At 40.0% G+C, this 15,632-nt stretch overlaps 1 long non-coding RNA gene across 3 annotated transcripts in view; it reads right to left on the bottom strand.

The window, feature by feature from the left end:
* Positions 1 to 15,632, bottom strand: part of LOC114596200 (uncharacterized) — a 99,568-nt gene that overhangs the window by 74,234 nt on the left and 9,702 nt on the right. For all 3 annotated transcript variants that reach the window (XR_013392621.1, XR_003706461.2, XR_003706463.2), the window contains one exon: positions 12,727 to 12,865. This is a non-coding gene — a long non-coding RNA (uncharacterized LOC114596200). The remainder of the gene's footprint in view (positions 1 to 12,726; positions 12,866 to 15,632) is intronic.

The following is a 15,632-nucleotide window of genomic DNA, read 5'->3' as shown; positions in this document are numbered from 1 at the left end:
AGCCTGTAAGGCTTTCCTTTGCATCAGCTTCTAATGTGAACATAAAATCTCCACTGGCAGGAATTATCTGTAGTCATTGCTAACTGACAAATATTTTTATAACATAATGCTTCCTAATGATCAGTTGGTATTTCTTAATGGTCCAGGCTCTTTTTGCAGGTGCTGTGAGGATGTAACTACTGATTAGGAAAGAAGCAGTTTCAATTTGGAGTGTAATCAGCACAGGATACACTGGTGTGATTTAGAAGTGTCCCATTTGCTCAGCTCCCAAACCCAGGATCCATTCCAGAGCCCCATTTGTAACATGAGCAGAACGCAACCTGCGTCTGCGCGTGGCGTCATTTTGAGCATCTGCACATGCGCAAGCGGTGAAAACCCGGAAGTAACCCTTTCTGGTAGTTCCGGGTTGCCGCGGGGTGCAACCTGAAAAGACGTAACCTGAACCGAACGTAACAAGAGGTATGACTGTATCTCCATCACTGTTATAAGTGAAGTTGGGGGAGGGGGCTGCAATGTTTATCCACATTAAACCTTACTTGCCATTTTGCATTCACTCCAGATGGAAGCAAATGTTGTAAATGGCTCATTCATATATCACAAACTTGACACTATCAATATTTAAAACAAATATTCAAGCCATCTGATTTTTGTGGCTGTTTATAGAAACATAACAAATACAAAAGAACTCTGGATTGCTTTAAGGAAAATAATGCTAGGGCTAGTCATATGGCTGCCTATCTGCTTCTTCGTAATCAAATGTATTACCAAATGGTTACCAATTGGTAATCAAATGTATTACCAAAAACACCATCAGTTTACATTGATCTCACATCCACAAGGAAACAAAACCCTGTAATATTGCCTCTGAACTTATCAGGGAAGTGCAAAGTACATAATAGCTCTTTCACTGAACAGTATTCTGCAGATATTCAGGTGAAAGCCTCACTGAGTTTGATGTACCTTATTCCCAACTAAGTGGATACAGGAATGCAGACTCAGTTTCACATTCTATCTCAAATGAACATTTAGATGCAGAAGATGAATAGCATGAGAGAGGCCCAAATAGGTTTAATATTACATATGAAAATAACCTTAAAAAAGAGAGAAGAATAAGAAATGGTAAATACCAGTCAAAGACCACACATTCAACAACCTGGCACAAAAGAAGCATTTTCTTAATTAAATTGCAAAAGCTAAAAAAAAAAAACAACAAAAAAACAACAACAACCCACAAAGCAAACATCTCACTCTCTGGGCAACAGCAAAAGGCTGTTGAATAAATTCATTATCTTTTTTTAATTGGACCACTTATTTGTACAGACTTCCCCAAGTCATTATAATTCAGAAAATAAATAAATGTTCAATTTTAAAAAATAATAATGGATTTAATAAGTTCTTGACTATAATTTTAAGCAGCTCACTCCAAGTTGAGGGGCATGGTGCCTGAGACTCTGGTTGCATTTACCCACCTCACTCTTCTTCCATGTGGGAATATAAACTCTTATCTTAAAAACATTAATGATCTATGAAGTTCTTGTTCCGGAGTCAGGCACAGGCTACAATCCAAAATTGATGGATCTATGTTTGTGTACTTGACGGCTTGCACTTCAATTTGTACAGCAACAGCTTCCAGAACTGCACAACAGGAGTTTGGCTTTGCAACCAGAGAAAAAAGTGCCAACTATATGCACAGTTTCATTGCTTACGTATACCCCATTTCTTTGGAATAGCAGGAGAGGGGAGCCTAATATTGTGGCCTAGGGACATCATGGGGAGAAAAACACACATAAAGCCATGTTAACAGCTACTTTGAACAGTTTTTCTTGCTTATGACTTATTCCTGTGGTAACACTTCCTTGCAAGTACTCCCATTTTCGATAGTGCAAAAAAATATAGCCTGGGAGAAAAAGTTTTTAGACTCTTTCAACAGATAGAACATGCACATCAGGTGTAAGAGTCCCACCCTTCAATCATCCCTTTACAAACACACTATCCATCTATTCGAGGGGGAAAGTTTTGCATTTTTATTCATTATTTGCGCTATATTCTTGAGAATCACCTGAAACTGGTCCATATTCAACAACAACAACAACAATTTATACCCCGACCATCTGGCTGGGTTACACAATCAATGAAGCATTTACTCCAGAAAAATCAACTTCTTTTTTCACTTATTGTTTAAATGACATCCACATTCGTTTTACATGCCATCATTCATACCCTACACATCTCCCCTAAGGCTACCAAATAAGCTACTAGTAGAAGCCATCAGGATTCATTTTCAGAGCCTCAGGCTGGGCAAGAACAAATAATTATTATTATAAATGGGAAAATCCTGGTGACTCCAGCTGAAAATCCTGGTGACAGTCATGTGCGGAGATTTTGCCTAGCAGCTATTCAGAGAAGCTGAGGGCAGAAGGTAGTGGACAGGCAGCCCTAGGCAAGGTGGAACAGGAGAGATGCAGAAAAAACAGCCAGCATAGAAGGCAACTGTGAGAAGAGGAAGCTCACACTAGCCAAAGGCAAAAGCAGTTCCATGGCTGGTGAGAAGAAGCACTAAGTGCTGAGAGGTCTCTACTCTCCAGCCACATTTCTTGGTCTGGAAGTTAGTGTAGAAGAGTGAGTGAGTGAGTGTACAGTGCTTTTTCTGGGTACTAAAGGGTATGTAGTACCAGCACCTTTTAAAAAGAATGTTAAAAGTGTGGCACTTACTGTAACAACTTCACGGTGAATACTGGCAACATCTTTTCTTTTAAAAAAAACCGCACTGAATATATCTCAGAAGGTTCCCTCCAGCCCACTGCTTTTCAAAAGGAGGCCTTTCTGCTCCCTGCAGCATGAAGAAGCATTGCTGATTTCAACGGGCAAAATAGTGCTCTATTTGCCGTCAGGTGGAATCATCACTTTAATCATGTTTCCAGCTGATAGTGGAACATGAGCGTCTCAGCAGCATTAAAAGACCATAGTATGAAAGGAGCCTTTGTTTTGCAAAACAGGAGCAAGTTAGTCTGCCAACATTTCTCTGCAGTTCCCTTTCCAATTATTATTATTATTTATTTCTGGGAAAGATGAAACTTATGCTTATGGGATAACTCAAGTTCTGAATTTTAAATGCTTTAGCATAAAACATAATAGTTTTGGAAAACGAATTCGTATTACAGGAGTCTCGCCTCCCTTGTAGAATTGCATACACTGCATTTAAATTTGAAATGGAAATCTTTGTATTCAGGCGGGGGGCACATTTTTCCTACACTCACAAAAATACCTTATTATTAATTTTATTTATTTTGCTATTATTTTAGATGCCGTATTCATGGCTGTATAAGAGCTGGTTCTTCAGTAACACAATTGCCTGAGGTTAACATACTTATCATTGAATAAGTCCCCAGATTCCACACAGAAATCGTTAAAAGTAATGTTTATCTAAAATGGTTTGGTTGCCATGAAAATAAATGTGCATCAAAGGAAACATTATGACTTAATTATAGGGAGCTAGTAAGAAAAAGGACATTGGCAAATGCTATTCTTTTGTATCTTCTAGTCATAACTGTCACAACAAAAAGAAAAAGAAAGCTAATAAGACAACAGAAATCTGAACTTCTGAGTGAAAATGAAAACATTTGTTGTAATGTGTGTGTACTGCTATAATTTCTGTGAACCAATAGGAAATTTTGGCCTTTTCTAAATGTAATTAAACACACAATTCTCACAATTGTTCTCATAATTCTTTGAAGGACAACCAGTTTGGTGTAGTAGACAAAGCATTGGATTTAGACCTTCAAAATATGGGATTGGATCCCCATTTGACTTTGAGCCATTCAACCTCTTTTACCCTAACCTACCTCATAGGTTTCTTGTGAGGACAAATGAATTAACTTGCATAAGTGAAACCTTCATAGAATGGTAGGACACAATCATGTTAAATAATAAAATAAAATAACTTATGGAAACCTACTCCAACTTTAAGTCATCCTGCATCTATGTAAAAATCCCCGTGTGGCTAAGGTCCACATGTAGTGCTGTCCTTATCACAATTGATATGATTATAGAATAGCATAGGTTAAAATTCACCATCTGGCACAGGCTCAGCTTGCCATGTGAATAGACCCTGAGAAAACAATGGTTACTTGTGGTTATTTTGTTTCCTGGCCCAATTAAGAGACTCATCCAAGTGTCTGTAAAAGAGTTTGTGCCTGTCCCCACTTCCCTGGGAAGGAAATGAGCCTGTATCTCACCTGGTACTTTTGAGAACCACTGCTGTAATTTCTACACAGTGAAAGGATCAGTTGCTTAACTAGAACATCAGGTCTAGGTTGCTTTCAGTGGCCATAATTTTTTTTTCTATTCTGAAAAGCACACATTCCTAACCCTATGTAGACCAAACTACTAACTGTGCTGCCCAGATTGAAAACTGCTTTGCTGGCCACCAAGGGCAGATATTGCTTGATTTTGCATTTCGTTGAGCATTTAAAACTGCTAATGTCTTAACCCTACACTTAACGTTTGCTTCTTTGCCATTAAATCCATATTAATAGTCACTGACCAAAATAGCTCCCTTAATTCTAGTCAGTGTGAAAATGACTGCCAATGAAGAAAAGATGTCATTCAATGACCTTATGGCGTCCTTTTCTCACTGGCAGGCATCTTGGAGACTATTACAGAAATCTCAGCAAAATTAAGGGTAGCTTAATAGGTTGTGTGCAGAGAGCATGGAATCTGTTGTTCAGCTGTCTAATATTGCCTAATAAAATTCAGAGCAGAGTTGCCAGGTTAAAGCTTAATGCCTTCATCATTTGTTTATCTGAAAACGGAGGGGGGTGGAAAGAGAGGTGGACCAAGAATACTACTCTCATGTCACTCAAAGGAACAGTTTCTGACAGGGCAGAATTAAATTTCTGGACAGCAAGGACCACAATATGACTTCCTGTGTGAGTTCAGCCTTGCGTAAGGTATGCCATGAGCAAACACACTGATACCAAAGAGCTATGCAAAGGCCATGGCGGCATAAGGAATAGATTGTCCAGCTGTACCAGAACATCAGAAACGAGCTGGTGACTGCAAAGTTTCAGGTATGACAGCACTTATGTCATGCTTCCTCACAACTTACCATTAGGTAAAGCTTTAAGGCAGATTTAACATTGTTGGCCTGAGATACTTCACATGTGTAGTATGCATGCAGCCCTTTATGCCTTGCTATGGTGTTGTGCTTGTCAGGGCTGAGCCATAAGCAGCTGTCCAAGATAAGATGTGGAATCAGGAAGTCAATGAGCAAATCGGGTCAGAACCAAGGACAAGGGAAGACCCAACATCAATGAGCAGTTCAGAATTATTGCAAGAATAGGTATGTATCCCATAACAGCAGAACAAATCTGTAACTGGGAGAAGATCTACAGAAAAACACATAAGACAAACCCACCCATGGTGATCTGCACTGGTGAACATAGAAGACATGGGCAAGCTCCAGACATTAATCTAGTGAGAAGTTGGTTGTATATATATCCACTCCCTTGGCACTTAGGCAAGGTTTTTGACCCATATGGGAAACCCTAGTATAGTCCTTTCTGTCCAGGAAGGTCCTCCAATGGCCATCTTAGCCGGGTGGACTAATTCAGAGCCTGAGGGTACTTAACTACTCCAAACTGCAGCTGCTTCAATCCACCGTTCTGTGGCTCACCACATCATGCAGAGATCCAAATCTTTATAAGTCTGCACATGGGACACATTCTAGTCTATCGAGCTGGAGAGGAGACAGGAATGTAGCATGGGAGAGATAGGTAAAAGCACAATCTTTCTTAATGCTATAGCCAGGCCTTCAGAACATCCTTCTTCCATCCAGATACATCACACAATCTGCCCGTGATCCGACTGAGCCTTCTACATTAATAGCTGTGGTTGCTTTAATGAATACTCAGATCATCATAAGAACAACACAATTAAGAAAAGTATTTTGAGGGCAAAGCTTATTTATGAAAACAGCCTTAAATTGAAGTACTGCTGTTTAAGGCTGCAATCCTACCTCCACTTACCTAGGAGTAGGCCCCACTGAATTCAATACGACTTACATCTCAGTAGGTATTGTATGTAGCCTGAGAAGGTTGTGAATCAAAGAGTAGTTATGGTAATTGGGAGACTAATCATCACAAAATAGCAGTTACAAATTTTTAGGTCATTTTCTCCCCTTTTCTCCTGTTTGATTAAGAGTTGTACACTTCTGAGTGTTCAGAATGTAGAAAAGGACATTGATAAGTTTGTTTAAAAATGCAAAGGGAGGAATTTAAAATGATAAAAGGCTTAGTGGCTATGACCTGGGAAGTAAAATTAAAGAACTGCATATGTGCAGCTTAGAGAACAGATCACAAAGAGTAGATAGGAGGACCACATTTAAGTACCAGGGTAATAATGTAAAAGATCAGGAGGAATTATTAAAGGTGGGCCAAGATGATATAATATGAGTAACAGCTTGGAACTTGAGGAAATTAAAAGGTTCATCTGATGCTTAACCCATTTTTAATATGCAAGACTAATTAGATGTTGTTAGAAGAAAGGTTATGAAGGCAATATCAATGGTAAAGCAGACATGTGTATCTAAAACTAAGCAGATCACCTGCCAGATAAGCTACCTGCATTGACTTTGGAGCACAAGCAGAACTGGGGCCATTTTATCAGTTACTCAGAAGATTCAAAGTAATCTTAGTGATTCTATGATTCCATACTTGAGATCTTAAAGCATGATCTATTCCATGTTGTAATTCATCATCCAAGGCCCTGCTTCAAATCCATGCTATCTCAGTCCACACTCAACTTAGTCCATGAATCTTAGACTAGGACCTGGAACATCAAATCACTACTTGGCCATGAAGCTCACTTCAGCCAGTCACCATCTCTCGGCCTAACCTACCTCACAGGATTGTTGTGAGGATAAAATGGGGAGAGGAAGAAGCACATATGCCTCCATGAGCTCCTTGGAGGAAACGTGGGATATTAATGTAAAAACAAATGCATAAAAACAAGCAAACAACAACTGAAACATTCTGTCCCTGTCTAACTAGTAAACTGGCCCTGTCAAAAGTAGAATACAATATTGATTTTTGAAAATATTCGAATCGAATAAGTTGATGCCTGCATTATACTGTAAATATTTCAGTAATACCTAGAAAAAGATTGCACACTGTAGATATTTCAGGTGAAGCAAGTTTGTACATCACTGATGAGTCCACATCAGTTTAAATGCCACGCCCCCAGCATAACCTGAGCTCTAGTACCTTTAGCTAAATACCACAGAAATCAATATGTCATTGCCAGCAGGAGAAAAGATAGGAAAGCTATTCAGAGAAGAGCAAATTCTCAAGGGTCAAGTTAGCATTTCCAGACTGTGTGTGAAGGGAGGTAATAAGTCACGTCTTTCTACGTTAAGCACTTTGATTTTAATTGTTCTGTGATCATTTTCAAATGCCCCACCCCTCAAACTGAAATGCCAGCCACCGATATTAATCTGAATTAATGCGACTCAGGTAATTTAAAATAAAAATAAAAATTGTGTTGTTTAATTTATAGACTTGCGGAAGTAGTTAAGGAATTTAACAGCAGCGTGCATTTTGTTTATGTGCAATCCTCCTACTCAACATTTATATTTGTGTGTCCCTTGGAAAGGCGTGGGAGAGAGTTGTGGTATTTTGCTTCATGCTAACGGTCCCTGTTTACTGAACTGTAATTATAGTTTGCTGTCATCTTTCGAGTCTGCTGACCTTGACATTATTTGCTTGCCTAGTACAAGGAAGGTTAAACAAATCTGAAAAATCAAACAGGTAAACGTCTCAGGGGCAGTGGATTCTCATACAGAAACAATACCTATTAAACACTTTATTGCCGCATTTCCAAAGGTGAGCTTGCAGTAGAGACAGGCAAATATACAGGTAAGTCACCCGATAATTCATTGACAAACAGTGAGGCGGTTCACACATAATGCTAAACCAAACCATGGCTTAACATCAACAAGCAAGCTACTGAAGAGCAGATTGCAGCTGCTTTTATCCTCCCTGATCATTTTGCTGCTGCTCTGTGTCAAGCTACACCGTGGTTTGGCTTACAGTGTCATTTGAACTCAGGCTCATGGTTCGACTCTCTCCAGACAAACAATGATCTGCAACCAATATTGGCCCTATGGTTAACAGCTCATAGTTTATCTGAGGCAGCTGAACGGTGAGCCTGGGTTTGGACATAACAGGGCTGTTTGCCATTTCCAACTATCCCCCAAGGGTTCTTGTTTACTCAACACATTTTAGACAATCAGTCAGGGTTTTCTCTACTGCTGTATTAGCTTTTGGTGGCACAGTTATCACTCTCTACGGTTACCATGTGTAGAAGTTCAGACCTTCAGTCATCTGGGAGAAAATACACATCCTCCTAACATCAGCAAGTACAACCTTCAGGCCTAGAAATCCATTGAATTTGTGTTAAGTCTTTCTCCAGATACTGAAGGACGTTGTGACCAGAATAGAGGGACAGTCATGGGAACATGAATAATTATGTTAATTATAGATCCCCTTATCTCAAGCAGATGCCAAGCACTGAGACAGCAAAGGTCACTTGGGCCAATGGAGGCTGTTGTCAGCTAGGTGGTTTCTGTCACTTACTAATACATCATGCTGCATATATTTGAGAGACACAGCCTGTTTCAGCAAATGAGAGAGAAAGCAAGCTACTTTATGAACAGGAATAAATCTACAGATGACAAAACTGCTGCACTGTATCATTTAGCAGGTAGAGAGTGTTGAGGTATTTTGAACTTGGATATTAAACAATGCATCATCCAGAAAGAGGATTAATTTTGTTTTACTTGTTTCCCTCTTTGTCAGGTGAATCTCTGAAGCTGGCTCACTGCAGGGGAACACGTACAATAGAAGGAGGCAGTAGAAAGCACTGCCCAATGTATACAGGACAGCTCAGGATAATATCAATTTTACAAACTTCAAAAATCAAGTTTGACCCAGGTAGCTTTCAGCAAAGGGACTGAAAAAAGTCCTATGGTTTAATCTTTCTAAAATAAAGATTAAACCAGATGAATAAATAAATAGTGTTTTTCTTCTTATGGAAGAATGAAACAATAAGGTCAGGAAAAAGGGGGCATTATTTTATACTTCTATTGTGCTATATGTAGCCAAATAAAAATCATGATGAGCTCCTGTTGTGGCACTTTATCATAAATCCCCTTCAAGCTGAGGAGGTAGTAAGTAATAAATGGTGCACATACTTTAAGCAGGAAGCATTTAACTAAAGGAACAGTAACAGCATTTTGCATGATTGCTCTGTACAAGGTGGCATTGTGATTGCATTTTACTGCGAAGGAAAACACAATATCGTTATTAAATATGCCTTTTGCTTCTCAAAATACATTTCCACATAACACCAGACATGGCACCTATACTAAAAAAAAACACAAACCAACAGTTTTGACTTTAAAAATATAATGTGACAAGTAGTTCTTATTGTTTCCCCTAGTTCTCTGGAAAGCAATACCAGATGGAGCTCAGATATAGTTAATTACTTTTTCTTTGTTTTTACACGTTACATCCGTGTTTCCAGTAAAGTTTTTTTTATTATCTCATTTTATAATGTATATAAAACAGAGAAAACAGTTTTGACAACAGACAAAAAAAATAAAAGCTGAAAAGCAAAACTATAAAATAGGCACATAGAATGAGTAGTTGCACATGAGTTAAAATAACAAAGTCCAAGTAAAGGCTATCAACTTTATCAGGCTATCAACTATAGTTCATGTTAAATATGCCATGAATTATCAAAGGTTCATTATCAATTCCCTGTCCCTAACTTTACATGGTTAAAAATCCAATTTGATCAGCTGTTCTACTCAATAACATTTGTATCTGGTTGTTCCAACATATTTGTGCTTATTTTTTTAAAAGGAGAAGCAGCAGCAGCTATAGATCTGGGAGCAACATACACCTTTACATTTGGCTTTTAAAGAAGCTGCCAAGTATAAGATGGTGTGCCCCTGGGTAAATGCTATTTAAAGGCTACAGAGTTTGCTGCAGACGAAGCTGTCAGTATTAAAAAGAACAGTGCTCATCTCATCTCCCCAAGCATTAGCTATGTACAGAGCTACTGAAGGGTTAAGAAAACATTGGGGCAGTGAAATCAAAAGGCGTGAGAAAGGGAAAGTGGTGATAGAGAAATAAACAGATGAGACATTTCATTGCAATTACCTCACAGTATTCTTTTTTAAAAAGCAACACTTTACTCTTCCTGTGCTGTATTACACAGGATTCCCCATCTGATTTAATGCATTTGTATTTTCATTTCAGAAAATTACTCTTGGGAAATCTTATGCATAGCCAATATTATGCAAGTTCCTTTTCTCCTGCCATTTTGGTTTGTTTTGGCTGAAGTCAGCAGAGGCCACTCTTTCTTTAGAAATACAGTGGTACCTCGCAAGACGAATGCCTCGCAAGACGGAAAACTCGCAAGATGAAAGGGTTTTTGGTTTTTTGAGTTGCTTCGCAAGACGAATTTCCCTATGGGCTTGCTTCGCAAGACGGAAACGTCTTGCAAGTTTGTTTCCTTTTTCTTAAAACCGTTAATACAGTTGCGACTTGACTTCGAGGAGCAACTCATAGCACTCGGTGTGGTAGCCTTTTTTGAGGTTTTTGAAGACTTTGGTGATTTTTGAAGCTTTTCCAAAACTTTTCTGAAACCGTGCTTCGCAAGACGAAAAATTCGCAAGACGAAAAAACTCGCAGAACGAATTAATTTCGTCTTGCGAGGCACCACTGTAGCCTTTTATTCTTTGATGTGAGTGTACTAAGCAAACGTCCCAGAGAGGTCACTTTGGTGTTTCTAACATTGCAGTTTGACCTCACCCCCAGAGGCGCACTCCATTGTCTCTCAAGACAGACAGAGGCCGACAATAACTTTAGATTGAAAAAGAGAATGCCCAGAAAGATGGGGAACCAAGAAATGTTCAAAACTAAACCGTGTGGTGGAAACCATGCAAGATACTTTTGTTCGCAAAAGACACGGGACTAAATTTAAGAGTTAGAACACAACACATTAATGGTTCTGTTTTTACAGTTTGTTTTGTAGAGTTTTGCCCTGGGTGGATTTTGAAATACTTTGGGCTCATTCACACATAAATGTTAAGCCAAACCACAGCTAAGCATAAATGAGCAAGAGTGCTGGTGCGCATTGAGAAAACTGTGGCTGCTTTACTCCCCCACCTGCCCCCACCCTCAGATGCCCCCACACTACTAGAAATAGCCCCATGCTTTGAATTCATTGGGTCTGAATTCTGGTTCATGGTATGTTTCTCCCAGATGTCACAAGTCATTCTGGAAAAAAAGAATATATTCTAAAACCTCATATGGTTCATAAACAGGATTCTCATTTATTTTCCCCAAACCCCTGCCCCTTTTAGAAGGAAAAGAAGTGGACCCTACATGACTGCACCACAAAGTCCTTGCCACTGAACAAAGAAGCACACAGGCTTCTGCACCTTCGATAGCTGTACAGAAGAAGCAGTTTTGACAAGCATAGTTTGTCTTAAAGAGAAAAGTTGTGCCTCCCAGCATTTCTCTCTTCTGCATAATAGCAAGGTGTAGGAGCACTGTTTCACTTTCCTACTGGCCCCCTTAGAAGTATACCATCACAACAGCATGACTAATGCAATACACATAGCTGTTAAAATCAACACTAGATCTAGGTTCTTGTTGTTGTAGTTGTTATTATTATTAAGATTTATTTTTTCCCCTTTTCCCTCCTTCATATCGAAGGCACTCTACTTTCCAGTTGTCATTCAGGATGCACAAAGTAAATATATCCCAAGGGAAATAGTAATAATAATAATAATAATTTTAGCAAAACAACATGCAGATGTCATGTTTGGGTTTAAAGAAAGAGTACAGTTAGTGAACAGTGCCATCTGCAGGCCACTTCTCTGAATCAATAAATAACAGGCAAAAAACTCCACAATTTTCTATGTGCCACTGTCTTATGTACCACCTTAGCCATTCTTCCTCAAAAGGAACTACCAATTTGACCTCTCCTCACCTCTCAGTGACAATGTAGATGATGACTTTGATGGGCAGAACAGGCTCTTTCCCACTTTTAGTCATCTTGCATGTGCCCTTCATGTTACCTAAAATGTAATTGTACCGTTCTCCAATATGAATTTCTTGCTTAATTCAAAGAACAGATATTATTTCATTTCTAGATGGATTACGTAAAACAGAGGGGGGGCATATACAGGTGAGAGACTAAAGTAACACCTGAAGAACTGAAAACATTGTTGAATATTCTACCAGTGAGTAACAGGCATCCTAGACTACTTCACAGAGTTGAGCTACTGAGCACTATTTCCCCACTTCATGATGTCTGGCAACCACAATATGGAAGCAAACGACTTGGAACACGGTTTTTGTTTTCGTTTCAATAAGCCCCACAAAGTAGCCATCTTCATACTTCCTGAAATCCATGTGCAATAAAGCACAGAAATGGGAAATGGGGTCAATGATCCTATTCCAGGCCCCCACACGTTTTTAATCACTCTCCCCTCTCCACACACAGAACCTATACACATACAAAACTGCCCTTCTGCACACAAATTGAAAATAAATAATAATAAATAATCTAAATGCAATGTGCAGGTACAGAGCAAAACGAAAGTTGAAAGACAACAAATAAATGCAGTTCGGGGGGGGGGGGTCTTCTTACCTGGCTAGATGATTCACAGTTGACTCCCTTGTCTCTCTCCCCCAGCGAAGGCTGATAGAAGCAAAGGGGAAATGCTGCAGAGGATCGGGCGTTTAGCTTCCGGTGCTGGTCTTACTGGGCTCCAAGCAGCCACAACAGCCTGGGTGGGAAGAAAAATGTGGGAGGAAAAATATGAATCCCTGTAGCCTTGGTGCCTAGATTAGAAACACAGGGCTAAACTCAACTCTCCAGCTGGAGAGAGCCCCCAGTAGTAGACTTTAAACTCACAAAGTCAAGCAGCACAGTGAAGCATTAGGAATGTAGGCTGTTAAACCTTTTGCATGGTTCACTAACCATCAACTGTAAACAAGGCTTGTTCCTGGTTTACAACTCGTAATTTGTCTGGGGAAACTAAGCCACAAGGGCAGGTTGAGCCATGGCTTCGCTCAGCAAAGCGACCAGCGAGAAACAAATCAGCTACAATCCCCTCCCCAGAAGCCTGCATTATCATCAGAGGCGCCAACTTGCGAGAGGAGTTTGGGATGGAGCCGATCATGATATAATGCGCACGTCGGGAGGAGCCGGGGCAGAGTCAAATGCAACAACAGGTGGTTTCAATGCGGCTGTTGCCACCACTGACCGGGCCCTTGGCCTCCTCCACTTCCTGATTATTTCAGACATTAGGGAGCCCCAGCCCTCTCCCCTCCCAAAATATTGGGTGAGCAAAAGGGCTCAGCCCCTAGGAGTTGGCAGCCAATTCTCACTAAGCTGCTGTCAGGTGACACAAGGAGCCAACAGTGTTTATTCTGGCACAATAACATTTTGCTTAGCTCTGCAGCTTAAACAACTTGTTTCCCTGCCCTCCCCTAAATAAAGTAAGAGCAAATCAATAAAAATACTTAACTGAGGTTCTGCCCCACCAACCCCCCCACCAACATGAAGCCAGGCTACGCCCATGGGTGTTTGGACCCATACCAGATATTTTAACTGCTTTTATTTTAATGAAACTGTTTGGCTGATGTGTTAATTGTTTTGTATTGTTGTATCATTTCATGTTGCTAGGTGCCCTGTGATCTCTTCTGGGAAGAAAGAAGGAATAAAACAATAAATAAATATTGCTGGGTTGCAACATTGTTGTCTGAATCACCCTAGAGACCAGCAAATTAGGAAATATTAAAGAAACATACAAAATAATATGTAGGGGGGTCCATTAGTTACTATTTTTAATCCCAATATGTTTACCAACAGTACTTTTCAAGGGTGGTTTTTTTGCAGATAATATACATTCTGTTCACATAGTGTGTATTCATCCATAGTGCTGATGAATTATTCTCAGACACATGAGAGCAATTTAAAGCACAACCTTGGTATATATGATGCTTGTAATCCTCTGCATTTCACTTCTGATTGAAATTTACCCTTTTCTCTTTCTAGTGTCAATTGTAGCTTAATTAAATTATAACAGATTAAAAAACCTAGTTATTTTAAATAGGAGTCAAGAAACATATCGCATCTAACCTTAAATATAACTTTTCTGTATTCATTTCCAAAAGAAAACAAAAACAAACATATTAGGTCATGGCAGATGAAGTGAAATGTTACTTGAGGGCAAGTTTCCAGCATGGTTAATGCTGGCCATAATAGTAGTGGAAGTCCCTTTTCAACTGTGCTCCAGCATCGCTGGCTGAAGGCAATTTCCTTCCTCCTACAGTTACAAAAATGAACTTGTGCAAATACTGGGAACATGAAAGAGAAAAGGGATGTTATAAAGAGTCAAGAATGGACACAGCGGAGATAGAGGTAGAAAATAACCCTGGGATAAGAATAAGATAGTAGAAGCATAAGGAATCCCTATTTCTGTCTGGGAATATGAGGCAATCCAAGGATGGCATGGGGAACACGGGAGTCCAAAGAAACTAGATGTGGCACAACATGAATAATAAGTGAACAACTGGGTGAAATACGTTGCTATTGTTTAGTCGTTTCTGACTCTTCGTGACCCCATGGACCAGAGCACGCCAGGCACTCCTGTCTTCCACTTCCTCCCGCAGTTTGGTCAAACTCATGCTGGTAGCTTCGAGAACACTGTCCAACCATCTCGTCCTCTGCCGTCCCCTTCTCCTTGTGCCCTCCATCTTTCCCAATATCAGGGTCTTTTCCAGGGAGTCTTCTCTTCTCATGAGGTGGCCAAAGTATTGGAGACTCAGCTTCAGGATCTGTCTTTCCAGTGAGAACTCAGGGCTGATTTCCTTAAGAATGGATAGATTTGATCTTCTTGCAGTCCATGGGACTCTCAAGAGTCTCCTCCAGCACCATAATTCAAAAGCATCAATACAGGCCCCCCAAAAATAGAAACTGTGGAAATGACTCATTTGGTCAGAGATATAGGATTTAAATAGCTGGAGTGATATTAGGGAGATGAAGTAGGAAGATGGATGAAACAGTACTCCTCACAGTGGAGTAAAGAGAAAGCAGTAACACATTTCCATGGATGACATGACCCACTAAAAAGACATAAGAACTTAAGAAGAACCCCGCTAGTTCTGACCAAGGCCTCTCTGGCCCACCAATCTGTTCTCACAATGGTCAACTGGATTACAGGAAATCCACAAGCAGGACATGAGCACAATAGTACACTAAGGCTGTGCAATAAATCGCCATATTGATGAATACCGGTATTGAAATAACATCGTGATCGACAAGGCAATATACCAGTGAACCAAAGGTGAAGACTTCGGGGGTAGCTCAGCTGAACAATACTTTGCAGATACAGTGGTACCCCGCAAGACGAACGCCTCGCAAGACGGAAAACCCGCTAGACGAAAGGGTTTTCCGTTTTGGAGGCGCTTTGCAAAACGAATTTCCCTATGGGCTTGCTTCGCAAGACGAAAGCCCATAGGGAAATCTCCGGGACAGCGGGGAAGCGC

Source organism: Podarcis muralis, chromosome 4 (genome assembly GCF_964188315.1).
Source record: "Podarcis muralis chromosome 4, rPodMur119.hap1.1, whole genome shotgun sequence".
NCBI classification, from domain to species: domain Eukaryota; kingdom Metazoa; phylum Chordata; class Lepidosauria; order Squamata; family Lacertidae; genus Podarcis; species Podarcis muralis.
This window is presented reverse-complemented; position numbering and strand designations above follow the sequence as displayed.